The sequence below is a fragment of the Sinohyriopsis cumingii genome, chromosome 6, assembly GCF_028554795.1.
Source record: "Sinohyriopsis cumingii isolate HCF-2022 chromosome 6, ASM2855479v2, whole genome shotgun sequence".
Classification (NCBI taxonomy): domain Eukaryota; kingdom Metazoa; phylum Mollusca; class Bivalvia; order Unionida; family Unionidae; genus Sinohyriopsis; species Sinohyriopsis cumingii.
Window position 1 is genome coordinate 33,408,585 of NC_142966.1, and position 16,098 is coordinate 33,424,682.

The 16,098-nt window shown below is 35.7% G+C and overlaps 2 non-coding genes across 2 annotated transcripts; both read right to left on the bottom strand.

Annotated features, from left to right (window-relative positions):
- Positions 1-3,651: 3,651 nt before the first annotated feature.
- Trnat-agu (transfer RNA threonine (anticodon AGU)) lies at positions 3,652-3,725 on the bottom strand. The gene has a single exon. It is a non-coding gene; the product is annotated as a tRNA-Thr (tRNA).
- A 3,973-nt stretch (positions 3,726-7,698) lies between these two features.
- Trnat-agu (transfer RNA threonine (anticodon AGU)) lies at positions 7,699-7,772 on the bottom strand. Its single transcript has one exon. It is a non-coding gene; the product is annotated as a tRNA-Thr (tRNA).
- Between the last annotated feature and the right edge of the window lie 8,326 nt (positions 7,773-16,098).

The window sequence follows — 16,098 nt, forward strand, 5'->3', positions numbered from 1 at the left end:
TTGTTTAGAGCACCCGTCTTGTAAACTGGAGGTCGCGGGTTCGACACCCATTGGAGCCATTATTTGTATTGCCTATCCGAATGTACTACCACATTGGTTCAGAAAGTCGAGCAATTTAATCCATCAAAAAAGGGAGCACAACGATCCAGGTCCCTTTGTTGATTTTAATCCCATTTTCAATGCAAACACAAATCACAAATATTTCTCTGCAGGCTAACGAAAGCCTTTAAGGTCTAATATGATTTTTATTTTAAATAGCGTACCTGAAAGCAATGTTGTAAAGATTAACGTTCTGGTCAAGTCTCGTAGTGTTTCGAACAGTTGCGCACTGTGTCGACCTTCCATTGCAAAATACGTTTCAAATACTGTTCATTGTTATTCTCATCTTATTCATGTTAATCGACATACATTTTCTTATTGAGGCACACTTACAAGCATTGATTAGGTTATGTGTTTGTGGCACACTCGGGACTGGTAAATTCTTTTGATGAATAGATAACGGAAAGCTAGACCGACACAGATAGCAATAATGATATTGGCTGTATTTAAAAATAAATATCATGTACAAGTTTTGGGTTACATTATGTTTTGAATGGCACAGTTGCGGATTTATGGATCGATTGGCTTGCTAGCTTGTCTAGTAAAGAGGAGAACGAAGATTCTGTTTCCTCCATGAATCATTTTTTTCATCGTCGAGGGTTTGAATCATTTTCAGTAGTTGGTGGTATCAAGAGCTTTCGCTACTTATTCAGCAAGCTCAGATATTAAACGTGAACTCGAGATGGCGGAATTAAATATTCAAATACAGTAAACATACCCGTGGGTAAATTGCAATCATACTGGGCATCCAATAAAAAGCTCATTCTGCGATTGTCTTTAGAGTTATGGTATCCTCAAGATCATTCGTGAATAGTATTCCATGTCTTCCGTGATCGTTTTTTATTTGACAACTGGGGGATATAATGTTATAGCATTTAATTATCATATCGATAATTCTGATTACCTATAATTTGGATTATTCTTATATCATGTAATCTTCCATGGAAGGAAATAAAGATGATGAGGACGATGATGATGAGTTTGATATACCATCCTCTGCCAGAACAAACTACGTGTAAAAGATTGTGCATAGTCATTAAGGAGTGAGCCAATATCACCCTGATGATTCATTAATTATTTTAGAACAATTGTACAAAGGAAGGACACATGAAAGGAAGAGTTCTGGACATTATAGAATTTTGACTGTATGTACACATATTGATTTCTGCACCATTTGTTTGTGTCATATAATTTTAAAGAGCAAGTAGAAAATATGCATTGTAATTATTTCTAACATCAATGAATTACCGGTATTGTTTTGTAGTAATGACTAATAAGTATTTAATAAACACTGGAAAACCAATATTGCATGTTAGCTCAAATAACTTCAATAAATGCTGAACAAGTCGAGAACATTTCGTAGCTATTTCAAACAACCTGATCTATATGTCTTAGCACAAATGTCGTCGTCCATTCAAATTATTGCAATCATTGCTATTAGATGTGAGTAACTTTACAAATCCATGTGCAAAGGTCGTTTAAACAGAATGTATATAAATAAATCCGATTAAAATCATATCTTCACTGCCCCATGTGACGATCTGACAGCATTTTAGTAGATATCATGTTCTGATAACCTATGTGTTATGTTTATGTTTTTTTGTAACTCCTGGTACATGACTTTGTCTTTTTTGTAATTTTTATTCATGACCTTAAATTGTAGTGATTACCTGAAAGCTGACCTTTTTAAGTGCAGTGGTTCTTTTTAAATATTAAGGAACCGAAAATTGCTTAGGATCTACAAATAGATGTTTCCGTAAGTGTTGACAATTACTAAAAATAAAATTATTAGTAACTGTGTTTGCGAGATTCATACTTTTGTCCACTGGACATATCGTCAGGTGGTATCTTAGAAGAAATGAGTCAGTTTCTTTTGGATAAGTTCGGTCACATGAACAGGTATTGTGAAACATTAGATTGAGTAGTGCGATCTGTCACTTAGGGTACATTCCGACATATAGTCGTAATAAAGAGAGAACTGACCAATCAGATTCATTCTTAGTTTAGATACAATCTTATCTCTTGTGGTAATGTTGTAACATCAAGTCTGCATACGTGTTTTATGTTGTACTAAGATTTTATTTGAGAGGATAAAACATTCGCTGGGACTGTTCATTGGAAATAGAAATTGTTCAATGTTTGAAGTATACTATTATTCAATCAAAGGAGTTCTATACAACATCATTTTGACAACGGCACGATTCTTGACAGGCCAGTACATTTCAGGTTCTGAAATATATACGGAGCTTCTCTTTTTTTTTTTTTGACTTTAATATAACTCTTTCACGAATACTTGTTTCACTTCATAATAATGTAAGTTCCTCTCACATTTTTATTTATAACTTTGATAATTAAATTGTTTGTTCAGTTTAACAAAGCGTGTTGGTTTTGTTTCTTTCTGTTGCTTTGTATGATCAGTCGCAACATATGTTATTACCATAATCGCCACTTTTATCAGTCAGTCAGATAAAGTCTTATATCTTCGTGTTTTGTAGACTAGGCAGTAATACTGAACAGTATCAATGCATGACAAACGTTTTTAATCACTTTCAGATTTCAAAAAGCTGCATTTCCATTGGCTAATTCAAAGGTCATCAGAAGATGACCCCTAAGCGGTAGCTGTCAGATATTCATGTAGGACAGTGGAGAAATTATTTCAATCCGATTGGCATGATAGTGTTTTGGACATTGACAGGTTTATTTTCAGTTTCAATGTAAACAACAATTGGTTGGCTTAGTGGCAGCTAATACTATGGCCTGTTGTTAATTACGTTAAAGTAATTTATGTATTTCTCTCGCAATTAATTACGATGTAATCTTTCTGATGTGCCGATTTAAAGTCGCCTTGCTAAAAGACAGGGTAAAATGACCAAAATTCGGTACATAAATCTAAAACAATGGACGTCGACTAAATTTAAAGCGTTTTTCTCCACAGCGAGGAGAGAACGTTACTTCAGACTGCCATCATACAGGTATTGTTGTGCGGAAGTGCCTTTAAACTCTAATACATGTATACATAGCAATGAGGTAAATTTGAGCCACAAAGATTGGAACACTCGACGTCTGAAATCAAGGCGCAAAAGGACGCACGCCATACCATCTTCGTTTGCCAAGAATTGTTGATCCGCTTCTTTCCACGTCAACCTTTGGCATGTTTAGTTACGTGAAACGTCTTATATCTAATTCGATGCCGCTGAACGGAAATGATCCAATCAAACCCCTTGTTACAATTAAATGGGGAATATATTAGGAACAATGATCGCGGGTTACGTACATAACAATATATGTCGCACATAAATGTCCCTGATTTAAACATATCAAACAGCGTTTAATGTCGGGTCAATTCTTGTGGACATCGTGCAAATCGCTGTATACTGAATACATAGCAGGTCACGTAACGAAATGTGTAATGGTTCATTGATCTAGCTTACATGTTCTTTTATCGGTACCTGAACAAAACACTTAGTCATTTAGTCTGATTCGCACATTTTTATGTGGGACGTAACGAATCTGCAACCCATACAGGTTCTTCCAAAACTAAAACAAACACATAGGCTCCAGTGGGATTCGAACTCTCGAGCTCCAGTTTACTAGACTAGCGCTCTAACCAACTGAGCTATGGAGCCACACACGTCTTTAGGAATGTAGATGTTCTACTTTTTTGTATTAATTTGTTATTGCATCGCTAAAACTTATCAATCACTATTTTTCAAGCTCTGCCCATTTCGAATCCTATGTATATGTAATACTGAGAGTGTATAGTCCACTAGATAGTGAAATCTGTCATCTAATAAATCATTTGATGTACTTCTCAATACTACTAATTGTATTGATATATGATAAACAAACGTCTGTATTCAGAGACTATGAAAAATAACGCTTTTAAGTAGAAATACAATGATGCATTGATAAGTATAGAGAGCATTAATATATTGTTGTTACTGCGACAAGATACAACATATTGTGCATATAATGTATTGTTATCCCTATATCGCTATATCACAACGAATACATAAATAAAGATATTGCAAAGTTAACTCATACCACAAGGCCTTATGTAATATATATATATATATATATATATATATATATATATATATATATATATATATATATATATATATATATATATATTAAGTAAACGTGTACAGGGGCGACATCAGAACAATTTTTTTTTTTTTGGGGGGGGGGGGCAATATGTTGCTGGCAGATATTAAAATTGTAGGCCAAAACATGTTTACAGGTAAAATTGCCCTATGTGCGGGCGACCATATACATGTATAAATTAGAACTTATATAAAAGTCGGTTTCCACTGTTCAAGAGATATTCAAAATAAAAAGCTATTTGAGAAATTAAAATAAGTTTTGTAATACTCTCACGTTATTGTTTGATGAAAATTAGGATGCCTTCAGTGAACAAGAAACTTTCGTTTATACATTTCAGCTGCATCACGGCCGTGGCCGGAAGAATTAGAAGTAGCATAACGTAGCTGCCATGATTAATGGTCTGGGAAACAAATGGTAAACAACATAGTTCCAAATGATTTAGTCTTTCTGAATGGTTCTGTTTGAAACAATTTTCTTCGTCATTCCTAACACCATCTTCTTGATATATGAGATTGTACATCTGCAATCATAACCATGGAAGCAGAGTACGAATTTCGGCATGTTGATTATTTTTGAAAGTTGGATTGCAATATCTTATATTTCATGCATTTAGATAAACTAACAATACGAAAGAAATCAATTATTCGTTCAACGTATATTTCTTACTGGATTTTTGTCCAGTACAATTTCAATTTCAAGAAAGCTTAAAGTCACATTTGTAACTTGGCCGAGAAGAATCTCTGTGACGCACGGGGACGTCAAGCCAAGTACTACAACAAGAAAGCGAAGGAACGGAAGTTTCAAACGGGAGACAAGGTGTTGTTGTTGTTACCATTGGAGCACAAGAAACTCCAAGTATCCTGGAGGGGTCCGTTCGTTGTAAGGACAAGATTGGTGGACACAACTACCGTGTACGGGTACGACATAAGGAGAAATTGTACCACGTTAACCTTCTTAAATGCTATCGTAAAAGGTAGACACATACTGAGTTCGTAGTTTGCTTCAGTTGATACTGAAGAACCCGACGACAACGGAGAGCTCTGAAGCAACCTTAATATACAATGCCGGTCTGCATCCAGGTCAAAGTAGACAGCGAGATCAGATAAGGTCTTTAGACTAACAGTCCGAATTGTGTCCATTTGATGGCCTGTATTAAGAAAGTACTGAGTCTAGTTTAGAGGAAGAATTGTGTTTATTCTCACAAAGAGTGAGGAATGTTGTGCAGCTCTGGTGATTTCACTTGGGGATGTCAGTTTTTCGTTATCACAATTGAATGTTTCCTTGGAGCTACATGAAAAGTACGGATGACATTAAACTGTACGTCGCTCGTTAATAAATAGACAGCACGTTTGCATTTGCACAGACATGCAAGATCTTGGATTTAAGTAGAGATAAACAATTACTAGCTTTGTGAATCGTTGGAGTGGTTATTCAGATGTGTAATTGGCGGACAGAATAAAAATATCAAAGCTGACTTACTGATGTAAATGTAAATCTTAAGCTGCTTCAATTTCAGTTAGCAAGGATTGTATCTGTTGTGGAAACTTACATTTGACATAACGTTTCCCATCTGCCATTACCAGGGTACTATCTACGTTGAATATAAAACAGGAATTCCACTCTGTATTGTCTTAGCTTCATACCTATCTCTTCGTTGCAAATGTATGCAGGCCAAATGAAGTATAGACACAATAACAGTATGAGAATATAAGAGAGTACAGTCATAGCAATCACTGCCAATATCAATACAGCCCGTGCTGTTATATGCTGATTCCTTTTTTGGTAAAGTAATCTCACCTTTGGGCACAACTGCATAAACAGTCATATTTCCCGTCCTTTCTTCCACACTTCTGGTAACATCACCTACTTTCATGGTTTTTATCTTTCACACCAATCATAGCTGTGCATTCCTTTTCAAACTATGAGAGGCTCCTGTCCGACTATCTACGTGACCTGACATGCTTTGCTAATTGCTAGCTGACCCACTGGTGTCATTGGAATTTGAATCAGCAGTTCGTGTGGTACTTTAATTCATAGCCATAAATAATCTTTTTTGCATTGTCGATAAACAAACACACACACACACACACACACACACACACACACACATTATAACTTACTTATATGTATGCCGTCAGAAGAAAATCATAAATATACATGTAACAAACTTCAACAGCAAAATAATCCATTCAAGGAACAAACCTTCAATATTCACGGAGCTAACATCAAACGTGTTTTCCTTCTGTTGTCACAACCGGACGTGTAACCAACGACTTCCATTACACTGAAACCGTCTCCCTCTGGATGAGAGTCTAATGAGGAAATAGCTCTGTTTTAGATTGGTATCAGCATAAATTTTTGGGTGGAAGTGCAACTAACCCGTATCAATATATATACATACCAATGACGTTGCTTAAAGGACATATGCCATTTCATATCCAAGGATCATCCCTTTGCACATTATGTTAACTGAAATGATATATAATGCTCCGATGTCTGACTGTGCTCCATGCAAATGTGCGTACGCTCATTGATACATACTATCATTCTGCCATTAAAAATGACCATTTAATGTCATTTAGCGAATAATACCATGCCACCGTGGTCTTTAGTGTTTACTGCTTGAACACTGGCTAAAACAAACAAGTTAAAAGGTATATTCAGACTCTATGACCTTTAAAGCATGTGTACCCATTTTGGTCACTGCACAGTGTATATGGGCCGTTTTAATTCAAAAAAGCAAAGGGGAGAGTTTACCTTGAAATTATTTCTAACTGATAAGAGTTACCGTATAAATAGAACGTTAATAAGATGACACCAGTACAATTAATTATGTTATGCTAATTTCTCAAACTTAAGCACAACGCAAAATAGTCAAAACATTTCAAGACTATTTCATAATATCTCGTAAATGTACAGGAGAGTACACGAATACATTTCGTCACCTCACTGTGGTCGTTTATCACATAATATAAATACCCAGATTTGTCTTTCATTCATTCTTTCTTTCTTTCTGTTACGACTGCCAAAAGTTAGCGAGCTGGAAACTCCTGGAGGCTTTCCAATATTTGTTAATACTTTTTTATTTTTATGTTTAAACTTTCATTTTGAATTCTCTTATCCTATTTTTTAATTTTATTTATTTATCTTTTTACTATTTTATCCCCGTCCTTAGACGGGCAATTAACCTAATTCAACCTATAGTAGTTATTGATGTTATGACATCCGCAACTTTACAGTTACATGTCTAACTGATCAATTCAACAATTCAAAAAAATACTTTGTTGTTTTAGACCAAATTAGCTTTTGTAAACTAAACAAATATTGTAACGTTTAGAATGAAAACTAACATGTATTGCTTGTTTAGTAGGAGTTACTTAAAAGAACATAAGAACCAGACAGATCGGAACACTCGAAATCCAGAAATCAGCGATTCAAAATGACCCATTGCAAAACAACTCTGAGCTTGCGAGAAAGAAACAAAATGTTGAAAGGCTCCAGTGGGATTCGAACCCTCGACCTCCAGTTTACTAGACTGGCGCTCTAACCAACTGAGCTATGGAGCCACAACGTTTATACAAGCTCCTATTATATTGTAATAATGATCAACTGTATCTTTAAAAATCGGCCAATCACTGGTATCAAAGCTGTGCATTTTCAAATGTCCTAGATCGACATAAAAATAATTATTCACGCCCCAGCAGATAGCAAAAACTGTAATATAAGCAATAATTTCAAATACTTCGCAATGGTGCGTATTTATATCAATAACTATATCGATATATGAAACATAAATGAATATATTCACATACTTTTAAAACGAACGCCTTTTACATCAGACTGTAAGAAGACATCTGCAAGGATGGTGCACATCAATGTACTTACATTAAGGTGAGACGATACAACATGTGGTGAATACAGCGTAATGTAATCCACCTGTTGCGATATAGCAACGAATTAATGGATAAAGGTATTACAATGATAACGCAAACCACAAGGCCTATTGTAATCAATAAATGAAGTCAGCATGTATAAATTAGAACATCTATTACAAAAACTGATCACACTGTTCGAAAAGAAAACAAGGAAAAAATTATTTGGAAAAATACGATAAATTTTATTTTTCTACAACTGTTTTATTTGATGAAAATTATGATCTCTTCTTAAATCAAGAATCCTTCGTTTCTACATTCTAGCTGCATCACGCCCGTGGAGTTTAAAATGAAAACTAACACGTCGTAGCTACCTGGCCTGACTGATATCAAGTCGATAATAGTTACTTAACTCTGAATACGTAAGCAATATTTTCACTAGTTAGTAAATCCTTCATGGACATCTGACCAGAATATATTGTATGATTTTGCCAGTAGACACTGTTGCTATGAAGACTTTACTTCCAGTTTAAGTCGAGTCCAATCTCGAGTTAGCGTGAAAATATTTGTAAGATTTTACCAGTGGACACTGTTGGTATTAATCCTTAGTTCCATTTTAACTCTAGCCCTATCTCGATTGAGCTTTTGCAGTTCTTGTATACATTTGCCAGGTAAAATTGCTACTAAGTAATCCAAAATGATGAAGTCTCTCTGGGAAACATCGCTACTAATTAGTTGAAAACGATTTAGCAGTTCTGAAAGTACAAGTCTAAACAATTTTCTCTGTTACCAATAACATGATAGGTGCCACTGGCACTGCGTGCATCCGCAATCATGACTATGTAGGTAGAGCATGTTGGTTGGGTACTTTGATTGTTATAAATGTCTAATACTGCATGCATTAAGACAAACGATAAAAGGAAAGCCCAGAGTAAGTCTTGCACAATTTTTATTCTTTGCAATTTCAGTTTTAAGAGGGATCTGCTTAAAATCGAGTGCATAACGTTGTTCCTGTTATATTTTAAAATTTCAAAAGTGCATGCACAGGTTGGTTTTATTCAACGAAGCATCAGAACTGCATTGACAGTCATTAAATTCGCAAATTGTAAAAATATTGTAATGAAAATAAGTGAAGAAATGTTTAATTCTTTCCAAAATATGAAGCATGATTTCATTGTCAACTGTTCATTCGAAATGCAGCGTGAGATGATTCCAGTTAGGGACTTATCAGATTAGTCCGAGCTCGGGAAAGGACATATGTGGTCTTCATTCAAGGGAAACACATATCTTCGATATAATTGAATAAGGGGTTTTAACAATAATAATATAAACACAAATCTATACAAAATGTCGGAGTAACTTGTCGACTCCGAGTATTGCGCACAGCGAGAGAGAGAGAAAGACAGAGACAGAGAGATGGAGAGAAGGAGAGATGGAGGCAGAGAGAGACTATTTAGATGCCTCCTGAAGTTCTGAGTCACGGTCACTGCGTACCTAAATCATAGAGGGGACATTTTTAAAAGTATCTGGGACCCTTCGGGGGGTAATGTTCTAATTATTAACTTTAAAATAGATGAAAATTCTTATTCATCACATTTAAATTTTATCTACGACAACTTCTGATAATATTCCTTGGTACCTCACGATAACAATACATTTTTGTACCAATGAAATCATAAAGCAAAGAAACTCAATGCTTATTTGTCTTATTCTCGTCCAAACTTTAGACTCGTTTTCATTGCCATTAATAATGATAGTGTTGAAGGAAGACTGTTCTTACTCTCCATGGGCATTCGTTTTTCCCAGCAATTACACGTTTCCAGCAAAATCATTGTTAAATCGCTTTGAGGAAAAATTGACATTATGCCGAAAAGATTGTATGAAGAATGAACCAGCAGCATGAATGAAAAGAAAAACAACTTGTCCCTGCAGTTCGAATTGGTTTTTCTATTAATAAACCAGATGGTCAATGTCCTGTTGTACGAACAGAGGATCTGGACTAATTTTCTCACACCTCGAACTTGTGTCGCTTTGAAATGTACCATGCATGTACAGTTGCCTCTTCATACCTTTTGTAGCTGTATGTTTCCTGATTCGTGTCGTGAATGTTTTGCATTATCCTGTATTGTTGTTTCTTGTGTAGATATGTTAATTGACTATTTTCTATTAAGATTGATGCAAGTGTTGATTAAACAACACACGTATCGTCGGTGCAAGACTGAATATAATAGGAGATGAATAGACAAACTAGAGCCCAAGAAAACACAGTTTGCAGTTAGTTGGATCTGAAAATAACTTTTAAAATTATTTTTAACAAGTTTTAGACAACCGTGGCTCCATAGCTCAGTTGGTTAGAGCGCCAGTCTTGTATACTGGGTTCGACTCCCAATGGAGCCTTACATTTTTTTCAATCATGGTCCGAGAGTTTTATGTGTGCTAACATTTTCATTCAGGAAGTAGAATAGCTGAATCCCTTAAAATAGGGAGATCAAGGTCCGAGGTCCCCATTATCATGTATATTCAATTTTGAATACAAAGACAAACAGTCACACAAAATGTCTGCATGTTAGGAGTAAAGTAACTCGTAGTGGAAAACGATTTGTCTCCTAAACAGCCGATATGAAGGAGCTGATATCAAGGCAATAGTGGTCGACAGGATAGGCTGCATGGTCCAACGAACAGTTGTGCGATATTATGATCTACGAGAGCACGTTTTGGAAAATACGCTTTGAATACATTTTTGCATTTTGTTTTGTATCAATCTAGAACATTTCCATTTGAGCCACACTTTTACGTATTTATTAGATTACGTATTTTGTACCCGCTGCACGACTGAAAAAGACTTCTGATCAAGAAATTACGGAAATATAGACGAAGACAGGTTGCAATAATAATATTGGCTGTGTTTAATAATCAATGTAATGTACAGTTTGAGGTCACAATTTGGTGTTAAAAAGTACATTTGCGACTTTGGTTATCAACGGGCTTATGCGTCAATACCGTAGACAGGACGACACGAATTCTGTATTCCCATGAATCTTTCTTTTGATTATTGAGGGTTCGTTAGTGTTATCAAGAGTCTTGTTTAATATTTCGACAAATTCGTTAGGCAAAAATATTTAACTCGTACGTAAGATAACGGAATTAAAAAATACAAGTAAATTCAATTGAGATCCTTGCAGTTGTATTATGTAATCAACGAAAACTTATTCTGAAAGTTAGATATTTCTCACCATGTTACACTAAACTAATTTGCCATGTTTATATTTCTGCAGTTCAAATGTATCGCTCTAGATCTTTCCTTACAAATTGTCAACGTTTCAGTGATCATTGGTAATTTTTAAAGTTGAAAATAGAATCCCATATCCGGTAATTTTCAGTTCATGGAGGAAATGCCGAGTTTTAGAGACGCCTGAATACACGTGGTGGCGATTAAGTAAAGACCAAATTATCGAAGGACATTCATGGTCCTATTTAATACTATGAAGGCGAAGGCCTAAATGTTATTAATACTATGATTACTTAATGAAAATGTAATGTAATTCAAACACATTATTTGCGTCAGTTAAGTCAGACTCATGATCAAAGTGAGGCACCATATTCTCCTGCACAGTCTATTGTGATTTTGAATCAATACCATCCGTCTGCTTTGCAAAGCTACTCTACACAATGTCAGTGTACATCGATGATCGAAGAACTGAACAAGACAATGTGTTGCCTGCGAGCAGAAATCCTGACCATCAAAAGAAAGTCAATCTAATATATAATCGATCTTTGATGTTAGGTAAAAAAACAGTGAACCAATCAAATAACAAAATGTCCTAATGTTTAGAAAACGTGGGCGATTAGATTACACCTGTCAAGTTCAAATTCGTAGCTCGCAACGTCCTGTTCATATCAACAGATTAAACGGCTCAGACATTGTTAATATTAATGCCGCTCATAATGGGTCAGATAGGTTATAGCCTAGTTCCTCAGGTATTCTAGCAGGTACTTATATTAATCCAAGAGGTTCTCATATTCCTCTGAATCAGAGTCCAAATATATCACAGTGTATAGTTCCTGTTACAGCTAGTCCCTTATCAAATGCTATTTAATATTATTACCGCTTCCCCGGCAGTTTACAGTGATTTGAATGGTAAGGTTGCGCTCAGGACTTTCAGTCAACTCGTCACTGGGCAATGTAGCCCTCGTGCAAATCATGATGAAGATGCAGAAGGGGTTCTTTCTCCAGCATTACTGTGTAAGATTCAGGTAGAAATAGGTCAAACAATCCCATCGGGAGTTCATGCTGAAACGATCTTGAATTTTTGCAAGTATTCTCGTTAGTATCGCAGATTCAGAAGGTGGAAAGGTCAGAATCATTTATTTGGGTACGATAATTCCAACAGAGATAACCATTATAAGAAAGTCAATCATGTGATTGAAATGAGGATGATGATACTGATGGTTTCCTTTGTCTAGGTAGAATACTATCGAAAAGATTATATTTAGATAATAATGATCCATCAGTAGATGAAAATATAATTTAAAACTTGCTAGTGAAACGAGGGACTAAAACCACTTTCATAAGAATTATGAAAAGTGAAAGACCGGGTTCGATATCCACTAAAATAAATCTGAATAGTTCGTCGGACTCAAGGAATCTCTCTGAAAAGACATTTTGGCCCAAAGCGGTTTATTACAGACCTTGACTATCGAACAAACAGTTGACCTATGATGTTTTTAACGGGGTTCAAGTAGCTAAGGACGAAATTATGTATGGCGTCATATCCCTAATCGCTTGGGTGGTTTTGCTCATCATAATGATGGCTGAGCCGAACCATTAGATTATCACATGGAATGCCACCAGTAGTATGTCAAGTGACTTTTATTTTAGACAATTATTCTCAAAACAAGAAATATATATTTAGCTTAAAATAACATTGGCTGTTTCAAGAAACACTCATGTCCTTAGACTGCATTGTTGTCAGCTATAGGTCTACTGACACTGCTGACCAGGACACGGTATGGCCGTTGCGAAGGATCCTGTAAAAGGGTGGTGGTGACTATTCTTTGGCATATCAAGAACAATAACAACATTGCTCTTGTACATATTGATGGTGTCCGCATTGTTGGTAATATATTAAGACTATATTATAATACGTTTGGGTTTTTTATCCATGTCTATTTACCATGTCACGCACTTTATTGAATTATAATCTGAGTACCATGAAAATCTGCATGGACTTTAAATTATGTATGCAGAGTATGTTACCGTCATTCTTACGGGTGATTTTAACTCTAATCCCAGTATGCCTTTACCTGACACAATAATTATTTTGATGCGTTCCCCTTTCAGTGGTAGCACTCTAATTTCTTTGTACAATGTTGACCTTTGCCGAGGTCCTAGCTATTCTTATGTGTATTATTCTGGCGTGAATACGTCTTTAATTGATCACATCTTAATTGACAGGTCCAATGTGGATATGGTCAAAGAAGCTATAATCTTTGGTGATGACGCGTTAAGTTTTTGGAATCACAGACCCATACTTGGATCAGCAGAATTCCAGCTTTATTCCACGAGTTGACTGAACTTCAAACATTGAAAGTTCAATTGGCGAAAGGTTGACTCTAATATACAACAAGAATATGGGAGGGATTGAATTTTATGTTAGAACCCCTTAAGTCCTTTATCCCAAATAACGTGGAACAAATAGACGCATAGGAAAAGTGTTAATGCAATATCTACTATATACAACAAAACTTTCCTGTTTCACAATTCAAACCATTTGTAAAGCCTTTCTGGAATCATGTACAAAAGTAACTGCACAAAACCATGATCAACAGAAGACAATACTGGATACAGCAAGGACAATATAACTGTTAAGGCGATCCATTTTTCATTGTTTATAATGTTGCCAAGTCTGTCTTTCGGAGACATCCCAGAAGATGTGTTTCAGACTATCAAAAGATAGAACATGAAAATACTGATAATTACGCCGACGTTGATCAAAATTTATTTTGAAAAACTTCCAATTCACGCCGGCAGAGAACTAAACAAACGCTTGAAATGATACTTAATTATAGTATATATCGTAATCCTGCAGATATAATTGTTCAGTAGGCATCATATTGTAAGAATTTGTGTATCATACCGAAGCTAGACAACAGATAAAAGATATGTGATGAAAAAGTTAGTGAATGTGTTAATGAAGTGGTGAGTTTCATCCTATCATGATTGAAGAAATTAATCTGTGCTTTCAGAATTTTATCCTAAAAAGGCCAGCGGTTAAACTATGAACGCCTTAATTATCATGGCACTGCGATCAGGTTAGTATTGATTACACTCTATCACTCTATGTTGGAATTTGGACACATTCTGGACAAATTAAAAAAGATTTGATAATTGCCATTTTCATGGGAGAGGGTAAGAATAAAAGAAATCCGAACAGTTATAGGGCGGTAACGTTTCTCCCAGCTAATGGAAATGTTTTTGAAGACAATTTCTTAAGGTGGTTATGGACTGATTTTAATCCTACTAAGTTCTCAATTAACTCACAACCAGGGTCTATCAGGAGGACCTAGGTTGTAATATGACTTCATTTATGGATAACGAACTAGTTAGCTATGCTAATGAAAACCAAAACAAAATGTAAGCATCTTTCCTTGATATCGAGAAAGCCTTTGACACAGTGTGACAAGACAGATCATTCTATAAATTATTGAAGATTGGTATCAATCACAGACTATGGACTGAAGAGTTTAAATCTACATAAACTTTTGTGCAGCAGAGTTTTCAACTCACGAATACTTTCTAACCGATTTCCGGCGTTAAAAGGTACACGGCAAGGTGGAGTGTTATCCCCCTGCCTTTACGTTGCGTTTATCGATGAACTGCTAGATATTATAACAATTTTCAGCTTTGGTTTTGTATTTTTCGACAATCCGTGTCCTTGTCCGACTGTAGCAGATGATATGTTTCTCCTGAGCCTTTCAAAACTAGGCATAGATCACATACTGAAGATAAGTTTTTAGTATCCTATAAAGTGCGGGATTCGAATACAATTCCAATAAAAGTAATACAATTGCTTTTAATGAAAGCTTAGCTGACTCCAAAAAAAGACATAGGCGTTGGTTCACGGGATATGATGTACCAGAAACATGATCATGAAATCATTTAGGTATCAATACATCTAAGTACAGCAAAATTGATATTAGGATAATAGATAAGCTATTAAGTTCCTTGCTCAGCCTTATTGGTATTGGAGTTAATGAGTATGGCCTTAATCCACGCACAGCGAACATCCATGAAGCTATCGCATAACCAGCGCTTTGTATCTTTGTGAAACCTTTTGCAACCTTAGCCCACTTCAAATACTTCCATTGGAGAGAGGTCATCGTTTTTGCATCAAACACATGCAAGGACTATCTAGAGAGACACGAACTGGCATTGCATTGAGTTTACAAGGTGTTTTACCCATTGAAGTATGCATAGATATGAATAAGCTGTTTTTCCTGGAGCAACCTCTGGAAATTGCCGGCAGTCTATTTTGCAAACAAATGCATCGTTACTACGCCTCCTCGTTTTTCAAAACTCAAGTGTCAAAACAAAACAAATTGGTTTTGTGCCTGACATTTATAGAGTACTTACATTTGTTTTAACTTAATTAGGTTTATTGAATCGTTCATAAATCGAGGTTGATTCCCAGTCAAAAGTCTGCCTGGAAACATTGTTAAATACAAAGTCTGTACTTCATACGAAACTGCTTTGAAAATTTGACTAACTCAAGACGCATAGCTCAATAAATTTTAGAAGCTATTGCTTCATGGACGTTTAATCCAGTCTGTATTATGGGAAGTTCCTATGATGTTTCCAGCTTCTCTTGAATCATGTAGAATTGTTGTCACTATCGCGTCCAAGTTGTTTTCGTCTGCGAATGACGCTGTTTGTACTAGCAGTCATAACTTGTGTACTTGTGGTTTTGATAGTTTCATATGAACATGTAGCTTCCTTACACCACAACTGGTTACGGTTGGT